Source organism: Tachysurus vachellii, chromosome 8 (genome assembly GCF_030014155.1).
Source record: "Tachysurus vachellii isolate PV-2020 chromosome 8, HZAU_Pvac_v1, whole genome shotgun sequence".
In the NCBI taxonomy this organism is placed as follows: domain Eukaryota; kingdom Metazoa; phylum Chordata; class Actinopteri; order Siluriformes; family Bagridae; genus Tachysurus; species Tachysurus vachellii.
Window position 1 is genome coordinate 5,729,141 of NC_083467.1, and position 10,761 is coordinate 5,739,901.

Here is a 10,761-nt window from a genome sequence, read left to right on the forward strand (position 1 = left end):
ACGCATAGAGTCACTATGGGTGCACAGTACTTCACCCAGCCCCGACCCAGTGGGCGTCCCTGGATGGTCTGGACGGCTAAGTCCTGGGAACCCCTCTCCCGGGGGAGCTGCAAGCTGTTGAGGCAGGCTTGAGAGATGAAGTTCCCTGCCGAGCCGGAGTCCACCAGCGCATCCACAGAGAGAGAGAGAGGGAGTTAGAAGCGTCACCGGGAGTGTGGACAGAGTAGAAATGTCAGATGGAAACTCTACCGTACTCACCGCTGCCGGAGCAGGACACGTGGGGCATCTGGCGCTGGAGTGGCCAGGGCTTCCACCATACTGGCACTTGCCCGAAGCCCGGCGGCTGTTCCTCCCCCACCGGGGAAACCTCTGAGAACCCAGCTGCATGGGTTCGGCGCCAGGGGTGGACGCCAGTCCAGGCTGTTCCCCCGAGGTTGGTGACATGGGGTGGCATGCGGACAGTCGCTGAGAAAGGCCGATGGATTTCCCAATGAAGTCCTCCAACCCTGTAGCGTCATCAAACACCGCCATGGCCTGTTTAATCTCGGGGAAAAGACCCAGCCGATATACCCCCAGTAGCGCCGCCTCGTTCCAGCCACTAGATGCCGCCACGGTGCGGAAACGCAAGCTGAACGCCGTGATGTCATCCTTCCCCTGGCGCAAGCTAAGCAGCTGGTCCGCTGTGGATAGGACCCCGGAAGCGGCACTGAAAACTTCGCGAAAGTGTGCCGCGAAATGAGCGTATACGTCCATCATGGGGCTGGCAGAGTCCCATAAGGCCTGAGCCCAAGCTAGCGCTCTTCCGGACAAGAGCGAAATGAGGAACGCCACCTTGGAGCGCTCGGAAGGAAAGCGCTGAGGCTGCATCTCCATGTAGAGGTTCACCTGGAGTAGGAAGCCGCGGCACGCTGAAGCTTCTCCCGAAAAAGTTCCCGGGAGCGCCATGGGACTGCCGGTGATAGCGGGGGGTTCCGGACGAGCGGCGGTGGGGGGAAAGGCGGCTCGAAGCGCGGCGACCAGATCCTGAACCGGATCGGAGGATGTGCTGGGTCGGTTCTCCATATTCCGGTAAGAAAATCCCCTTTTTTTTTTCTTTTTTGAGGTCCGTTATTCTGTTATGCTCGACACAGAGGTGGATGCCGAAGTGAAGGCAAACAGAGTTTTAATGCCATAAACGCACTGGTTAGCAGAGACAAATGATATATCCGGTGGTGCGCTAGGGAGCGCAGCCCACGAAGTCCGGAAGTGAATGCAAACGGCAGTCTGTGTCCAAATCCTAGGGAGCGCTTTAGCCGAAGCGTGAAGCTGGGCATTTACACAGGCGTGTAGTGAAAAGCACAGCCAAACCATTGATAATAACGGACGGAGGTTAGAGTGAGAGAGGGGGTTATATGTGGTGGTTGATGAGGTTGAAACGCGAGTCCGGTTTGTGTAATTAGTACGCCGGCGAGCCGCTCCGTCCGGGCGGGGCACGCACGGGAGAAGAGTCAGGTAGCTCCCTGACAGACAGGAGGAGACTCATTAATATTCATGAGTGTATCTTCCTTAGCTACTGAGCTTGTTCAACCATTAACTGGTGTGATCATTGAGAGAAACTGTGTGATGTGGAGATACTGGAGAATCCTGATGTTGGGTCGAAATAGATGGCTAAGAGTGAGAGTTTAACACAAGTAAGAATTATTGCTAATAATAATATGATTATTGCTGAGTAAAAGTCTACAGAGTAATTTGTCAAGTCAAGTCAAGAAGATTTTATTGCCATTTTAACCATATATACAGTAGCTGTTGCAGTACACAGTGAAATGAGACAAAGTTTCTCAAGGACCCTGGTGCTACATAAAACAAAGACAGTTAGTAAGGACTAAGGACTTAAAGAAGCCACATAAAGTGCATCTGTGCAACCTGGTGCAAACAGTGCAGGGCAAGATAAAAAAGACAGTGCGGGACAAAAGACAGTGCTAACAAAGAATACAAGACAATACACAAAAGACAATACACGAGACAAAAAACAGAAACAGCACCGACCAGTGTAAATACTGTATGTTCAACAATATTGTGTGTGCAGAATTCCTGGAATGAACAAGTTTGTATTATAGCAACAGTTGCCAGATATTGTAAAGGATTGTGCAAAACAGCAAATGACTGTGAGACAGAATGACCAATGAGCAAAAACAGTGTGCAAAACAGCATGTAAACAGTTTGATGGATGTATATTGGAAGTGTTTGTATTTGGTGTAGGTCTGTGCAGTCCATACAGATGATGTGCGTGTGTATGTTGTGCTCAGTACAGTTCAGTTCAGTTATTGAGAAGTCCGATGGCTTGTTTTAAGAAACTGTTGCACAGTCTGGTCGTGAGTGCCTGAATACTTCTGTACCTTTTTCCAGACAGCAGGAGGATGAAGAGTGTGTGTGTGAGGGGTGTGTGGGGTCATCCACAATGCTGTTGGCTGTTTGCGATTGCAGCGTGTGGGTTAAATGTCCATGATATAGGAAAGAGAGACTCTAATGATCTTCTCAGCTGACCTCACTATCTGCTGAAGGGACTTGCGATCCGAGATGGTGCAGTGCCCAAACCAGAAAGTGAGGCAGCTGCTCAAAATGCTCTCAATCGTTCCTCTGTAAAAAGTAGTCATAATGGGGGGAGTGAGATGTGTCTTTCTCAGCCTTCTAAAGAAATAGAGATGCTGCTGGGCTTTCTTGGTGATGGAGCTTGGTGACGATCTCTACAGATGATCTGTCAATGTTCAGCGGAGAGTGGTTGCTCTGTGGTTGCTCTGTGCTCTGTGCTCTCCGGAAGTCAACAACCATCTCTTTGGTTAGTGGTCCACATATGAAGTGGGTCGTCCCACAAGATTGTACTTGATTTTAACCCAGATAGGGATACTAATAAAATTTTGTGTGAATTGTTCGTTTATATGTTGCATACTTTTTTTTTGTTAATGAACTTTATTTTAAACAAAACAAGAACAACACAATATAAATCATCATAGTCAGGGAGGATAAAAGGATCATTAAAGTAAAAAAACGACAGATAAACTCAAACACACACACACACACACACACACACACAGAGAGAGAGAGAGAGAGAGAGAGAGAGAGAGAGAGAGAGAGAGAGAGAGAGGAAGAAAAAGAAACTGCAAAAGATCACCAGAAGTAAAATCTAAAAAAATTATATAAATAACATAAATGTGAAATTCGAACAGCCTTTGATTTAAAACAAACAAACAAACTTAATAAAGTATCTTCTTTCAAAATATCTTCCAATATCATTTTTGAATACAAGAAAGAGGGGTATACTATTATAAAAATTATTTTATGAATAAAAAACTTAGCAATTATAAATTTATTATAAAGATTAACTTTATTATAAAATATTGATGCCCCTGTATCTTGTAGTCGTTGGGAGTTACTGGGACATTTCCCTGCTAAACCACCAGAGGGAGTTTATTCACAGCCTGTTACCTGTTTCCCATTTACCCTGATGTTCTGCCCTCTATATACCGGTCTTGTTGTATCTGTTTTTGTCAGTTGTTGTTTTCAGTTTGTACTGTATGGTCTGGCGCCGGTGTGTTTTCAGGTTCTCATGTTATAGTTATGTTTTTATTACTTATATTGTATCTAGGGGGCACGGTGGCTTAGTGGTTAGCATGTTCGCCTCACACCTCCAGGGTCGGGGTTCGATTCCCGCCTCCACCTTGTGTGTGTGGAGTTTGCATGTTCTCCCCGTGCCTCGGGGGTTTCCTCCGGGTACTCCGGTTTCCTCCCCCGGTCCAAAGACATGCATGGTAGGTTGATTGGCATCTCTGGAAAATTGTCCCTAGTGTGTGATTGCGTGAGTGAATGAGTGTGTGTGTGCCCTGCGATGGGTTGGCACTCCGTCCAGGGTGTATCCTGCCTTGATGCCCGATGACGCCTGAGATAGGCACAGGCTCCCCGTGACCTGAGGTAGTTCGGATAAGCGGTAGAAGATGAATGAATGAATATTGTATCTATTTTTGTCAGTCATTGTTTTATGTTCTTTCTGTATAGTCTGGTTTAATTAAAGAACATGACAAAGGCTACAAATACTAGGAACATGGAAACACAAAACACGGAAACAGAAACAACAACAAACAGAAGACAAAAACTTAGCAAAAAAACAGGCACAAGAAAACAGGTATATATACGGATGGCAATCATTGAAACACAAAGGGACAGGTGTGCAAAGAATGGTTTAAGAAAGGGGCGGGGCTAACACATGTGATACAAAACAAAAACAAAGGCACATGGCACAAGACAAACAGAACCTGCCAGAATGTCCCCCTGGTTTTCAGGCAGGGAATAATACCAGCCATTCCTGGCACAAAGGATTTGACAGGAGAATATTTAAGCAGCAATTTAAATGAAATCACTCATGTTCATATATTTATATTAATATATTAATAAAAAAAAAACATCCCAGTATGACATCACATGAAGTACAGTGACAGAGTTGTTAAAAAGTGCTCTACTCTTTTATTATTGTTACAGGAGACTGATAACTTCTTAGTTTAAAGTTAGAAAGTTTGATGGGGATCCTGTAAATGTGATAGTTACAAACCAACAAAAAAATTCAAACCACCTGTTTTAGAGAAACCAGAGGAGGAGATGATAACATTTCAAATAGAGTTAGGATCATTTAGCCTCAGCCAATTTATTTTAAATATATACTTCAGATTAGTAAAGTCAGGAAAATTTATGCGATAACGTTACTGTATTCATTAATAGTTTTTTATCTAATGAAACTTGTTCCTCAACACAAAATCCAATAAAATTTGGTCATTTTGTTTAAAGTAACGTGATCAACATATAAAGAGAGAACTGCATAAGTAGAGATCTTTAGCCTTAGACAGCAAAATTATGATTTTGCAGAAAAAGGAACCAAAGTCACATTTTCCCAATGCTTTTATTATAAATTAATCCCCACAGAGTCAAGTGTTTTGTGAAAAGCAATAAAACTGTCTGTCAATAAAGTCACAATAATTCAATAAATCTTAAACAATCCTAATATATTTTTTTTACTGTATGTAAATTTTACTGTTTAATCTATCATTTAAATTATAGACATCTTTAACTCATTTAGCAAAAAGTAAGGCCAAGAATTATAGTCATTATTAAAAAGATGGTGGAAGAGACTCTTTTTGTAGACTTTCTTTAAAAATGTCTGACAAGAAAGGAGATATGTCTGTGCAAACATTTTATAAATATCTGTAGTAAAACCATTATTTCCTGGTGGTTTATTATTTTTCAGGCTATTAATTGTTTGATACAGAAGTCCTAAGAGACCATGTGTTCAAGTGTCTGAACATTTACATTATCAACAAACTCTATTCTATCCTTTTCACCAAATTTACTTTCTAAAGTGTCCTGTGAGGTACACAACACTTCATTATCACCGCTCTCTGAGACTGTTTGTAGTACAGATCAGAAGTCCTTTATTGTATAATTTCTGTGATTTGTGCTTCTGCGTGAGATGAATGTTGGGTGATTGTTTGGTTTAAATCCACATCCTTTAAAGTGACACTGAATTGTTTCACTGTGTTTCAGATGATTTTGTAAATGAATGAAAAAATGTTTCTCACTACAAATCTCTCAGAATTCACACCATTCACAATGAAATGTTGAAAGCTCTTGACTGACTTTGTCAGCATTGTGGTGTGATTTCGAAAGATGGGATCTTAAAGCATCTGCAGTTTTAAAGACACAAATGCACTCCATTTATATGCAAGAACAGTTGGAAATTCTTTGCTGATTCAGCTGCTAGTGCTTCAGAAGGACATTTTTGCTTGAACTATTGAATTTTCAGTTTTTACACAACATTACGTCTGAATAATCCCGGGAAACAAAAATTAATCAATTATAACCTATGATCAACTGTGATGATAACTATAACTTTTAGCATTAATAAATGCAATTTAAACTATGGAACCATGCATAAAAATGAATAAATACATTCACAAAATAGTTTATCTATGATTTACTGAATAGAATCCATACATTGTGTATGTGACAAACTATGCTATTCCTTACAGTTAACAACAGAAATTCATATAATTATCTTTTATGATTGTAGTCACTGCAGCATGCGAAACACACCAAGAATAACAGACAGGAGTATAACCTGCTGATGATTTGGCAGGACATAAAGTAATAATGAGGGGCAAGTCAGTAAGATAGCTGTAGTATATGACACAGGCATCATGCCACGCCATAGATTTATCACACTGAAGTAAAAAAGTGACAAGGCAGCAGTGACAGGGAAGCCCTCTGTTGGTTACTCTCATCATCATTATGTTTTCAGAGAAGATCAGGAGGTACTTACCCTCTAGGTAGTTAGCCAGTACTTTAATCAGCATCTGCCATGTACTATGACTTGTGTCCAAAGGAGGTGGATAAACCAGTGCAAGGATCACGTGTTCCTAAACTCATTCACAAATAGCCTAAACACACAGATCATTAAGCAGTAAGTAAGTAGAAGTAAGTAAAAAATGAACCAACTTTACTAATGCTCATATCATTCATTCATTCATTTTCTACCGCTTATCCGAACTTCTCGGGTCACGGGGAGCCTGTGCCTATCTCAGGTGTCATCGGGCATCGAGGCAGGATACACCCTGGACGGAGTGCCAACCCATTGCAGGGCACACACATTCTCATTCACTCACACACTACGGACAATTTTCCAGAGATGCCAGTCAACCTACCATGCATGTCTTTGGACCAGGGGAGGAAACCGGAGTACCCGGAGGAAACCCCCGAGGCGAACATGCAAACTCCACACACACAAGGCGGAGGCGGGAATCGAACCCCCAACCCTGTATGGTGTGAGGCGAAACCCCCGAGGCACAGGGAGAACATGCAAACTCCACACACACAAGGCGGAGGCGGAAGCGGGAATCGAACCCCCAACCCTGGAGGTGTGAGGTGAACGTGCTAACCACTAAGCCACCCTGCCCCCCACAGCATAACAAATATATTATATTTTGTATGTTTTTTATTTTTTATTCATTAAATCAGATAAAATTGTTAGACGGTGATTAATGTGTCATATGGTCATGTTAGAACGTACCCCTCACATGTCCGGGTGAATAATAATAAAAAAAGTGTAGTTTTATTAATAAAATAACACCACAATTTGTAACTTTTTTGTAGCTAGAAGGATCCAGAGTACACTGCATGGTGGAGTGACATATAGAAGTGTAAGAATGTACAGAGTGTAGAGACATGCTGGATATGTTGTTCTATTGGTTTTCTCAGTAAAGCTTGTGACGACGGTGCGTGCACTGCTGCAAATTCATGGAGGAAAAACAGCTCTTCGCCCTCTGCATCGGTAGCCAAGAAGAGAGAGAGTGTGTAGAAGGCGGCGGTTCAGCACCTTGGCGAGCGGCGCTGAGCGTGATCTCTCAAACTTCAGGTCCATGGTCAGCGCCGCTGGGAACGAGAGTGAGGCGGAGCGGCAGAAACTCCCGCCAAAAAGCATTAGCCATTCAGGAGCGCCGCTGGAGCATTCACCATCCAGGAGGAGAGCACAGCAGAAAGCTAGACTCAGCGGCTAGAGCGAGGTAAGGGGGCGTGTATGATGGAACTAATTTACTTTATCTCTTTGATATTCTTTTTCAGAAACCTCCAATTGATCCAAAACTCCAGGCTGAGCCTACTCTACGCTCCTGGAGAGAACTGCTTCACCTCGCTTCTGCCGTCCACCCTCCTGCTGCCTAGGCTTGGAGCCTGGATTTCTGCCCAAGCGACCCTATAACCCCTTAAAGGAAGGAACTAGTTGGTTTTCACTTTATCACTGGTTTTCTGCTGGAATCATGTATATAAATATATATGTGAAATATAGCTATAAATATAATTATTGTCTCTGTGTAATTGCTTACAATACATGGTGTCAGAAGTCAGATCACTTAGATAAGAAGATAAATAGGTACAGATTAAAACGCTAATATATGCTATGGATATCGATAATGAGAACATTTTCGAATCATTTACCATTACGGCTGAGGAAAGTGCTGCAAATTTCAAATTAGATAAGTTCTTTTTGCCGAAAAAGAATATGTACAAGAACATGCACGTGAATGGGCTTCATGCTTCCACCAGAAAGTGCAGAAGCCTGGGGTAAATGTGGAATGCTACATCAAAACACTACAAATTTTGTGAGAACTGTGAATTTGTTGCAAGCCGAAATGAGCACATAAAGGACGGACTTGTAGAAGGAAACAGAGATCAGGAGCTTTCTAGGAGAATGCAGCTTATGACAGCACTTACTTGTAAATGGCAGTGCAAATGACATGGCATGTTGAAGATGATGTGCAGTAGATTATCCAGCAGGAGGGTCAGTCAGCAGGGGGCATACAGGAGGTAGGCTCCAGACTGTCATCACGGCGGCAAGGAAAAATATATGTTGTTGAAATGACAATAAAAGCCTACTTGACTTGACCATCATGAAGCCTAATAGGCCTGTAAGAATGTTCTATTAAACAAACTTAATGGTAATGTAAAAAGATACATTATTCCCACAACACAAGAAATTTTAGCTAAATTAGCAGGAGCAAACATCTTTACATCCTAAGTTGCAGCATCAGGATTTTGGCAGATTCTGTTGATATTAGTTTATTAACATTCATCACCTCAGTGGGACATTATTGTTTTAAGAGACTCCTATTTGGAATCAGCACCAAAGATCTTCTAAAGAATGAACAAGCTTCTAGGGGACATGGAAGGAGTGACAATGTAAATGACGGTGTGATTGTTTAAGAGAAAAACCGAACCGAAAACGACAATCATTTGAAAAGAGTGAGAAATTTCTATTTAGGGAAGCATAGTGGATAGGTGTCAGGGGACACTCTGAAAAGGTACAGTACATGCAATAAGTGATGTGCAAGAGCCAAACAATGTACATGAGTTGATTGTAAGGCCTCATGAACCATATGGGTACATACGTTGCTGACCTGGTAATATAAGGAGTTTTATTTGTCCAAGCTCAAGAAAGGAAGTGTGTGGAGAAGGAGTACACTGTATGGTGAAGTTGCAAATAGAAGTAGGAATGTTCATGAGACATGCTTGATGGAGTGTTATTCATTTGGTTTTCTCATTAAAGCTGTAACGATATGTAATGATGTGTATAAAAGCCTACAAGACATAATCTAGTAAGTGTTGCACACCTAGTGAACATTAATGACAACCAAAGTTTATCAGTTATAATTACAATTGCTGACAGTTAAATAAAAATATACAGTAGAGCAGTTAAGTTTGTATGTCCTGTATTTTACACTGGGGAAGTGAGAACCTGGACATCTCCATGTCAAAACCAACAACAAAGCCATAAAGTATCCATGTGGTGTTTCACTGTGTCATTTCTAGGTTTATAAACAGGTCTGACCTCAACACCTTGGAGGTACCTGTGTTACAGCTTGTGACTAGGGTCGCATTAAATCATGGGTTACATGGGCTAAAGCCCAGGGGCCTGCACTGGGGAGAGGCCTACTAAATGCACAATTTTTTTCTATTTAATTTTTTTATTAAACATTTGTTTAAACTTTAAACTATTTTTAAATTATTTTTAGGTTTGCAGATTATTATCTGCATTTAAGTAATTTAATAAAAATATATAAATAAAATAAAAATATATAAATACTTCAATTCTTCAATTAGGGAGGTGTGAAAGATGGCGGATTTCAAGAAGCACAAAAGTGGGGCTCAAAAAAAATGCACAAAATTAATAGAATAGTTAATTATAACAACGCAACCAGTAGATTATTATTTTTTTTAAATCCCCAAACTTTGAGGGATGGCCTGCATTGATCTAAAACCTGCCCTGCATGTAATGAAACTACAGAGCCAGACCACTACTTGTCAGGCTGAGATTTCTTTTCTTCGGTTGTTTTTACATTGGTGATTGACAGACTGGTAGCGGAGCTGGACTGCTAATTCCGTTCATATGACGTCATAAACCATTATCTTGGGTTTTTAAATATCATTCTGTCCCTGACTCCAGAAGAGCTCAGATTGTCTGCAGTGAAACTGCAAAATAAATACTGAAGAGATTTGGAAATTGACTTGGTGGATAAACTTTGACATATTAAAGCAATCATACAAAAGGAAACCAACACCACAGCAAGAACGCTTATCAAGATAATAAAACAGCGGAAGTTAGAATCTGTATTTGCAAACATCGTTCTTCGCTTATTTCTAACGCTACCTGTAACAAATGCCACTGGTGAAAGGTCAACTGGCCTTGGTGAAAAACAGGCTGCGTTCTGTTATGGGCCAGGAGTGTCTCTGTCATCTATCATTAATGTATCTAGAGGGTGACATTTTCCAGAAATTGGATTTTTCAGACCTCATCAAAGACTTCACATCAAGAAAAACAAGGAAGAAAACTTTTTAAATGTAGGCAATTAAAATGTATTCGTACATTAGTGTCATTTTAAATTGTTCATGGGGAGGGAGGGGCCCATAGTAATGATGTAGCCCAGGGGCCTTTGCATATGGAAATGTGCCCCTGCTTGTGACTGTGACCAAGTCATAGGTAGTCTCTCTTCCAAAGCTGTAAATCTTCTTTATATACTATGCTCCAAGCACAGCCTTGTGCTGATGTACTTTAAGACGCAAGAGTTTAAACAAAATCAACCCAAAATCTAACCGACAAAAGGACGCTAGAGCCTTTTATTTAAAGCTAAACTATCACCTCTTGATAAGGGGCTTGTGCACGCTTTACCAATAGTTATATTAAAAGAAAAT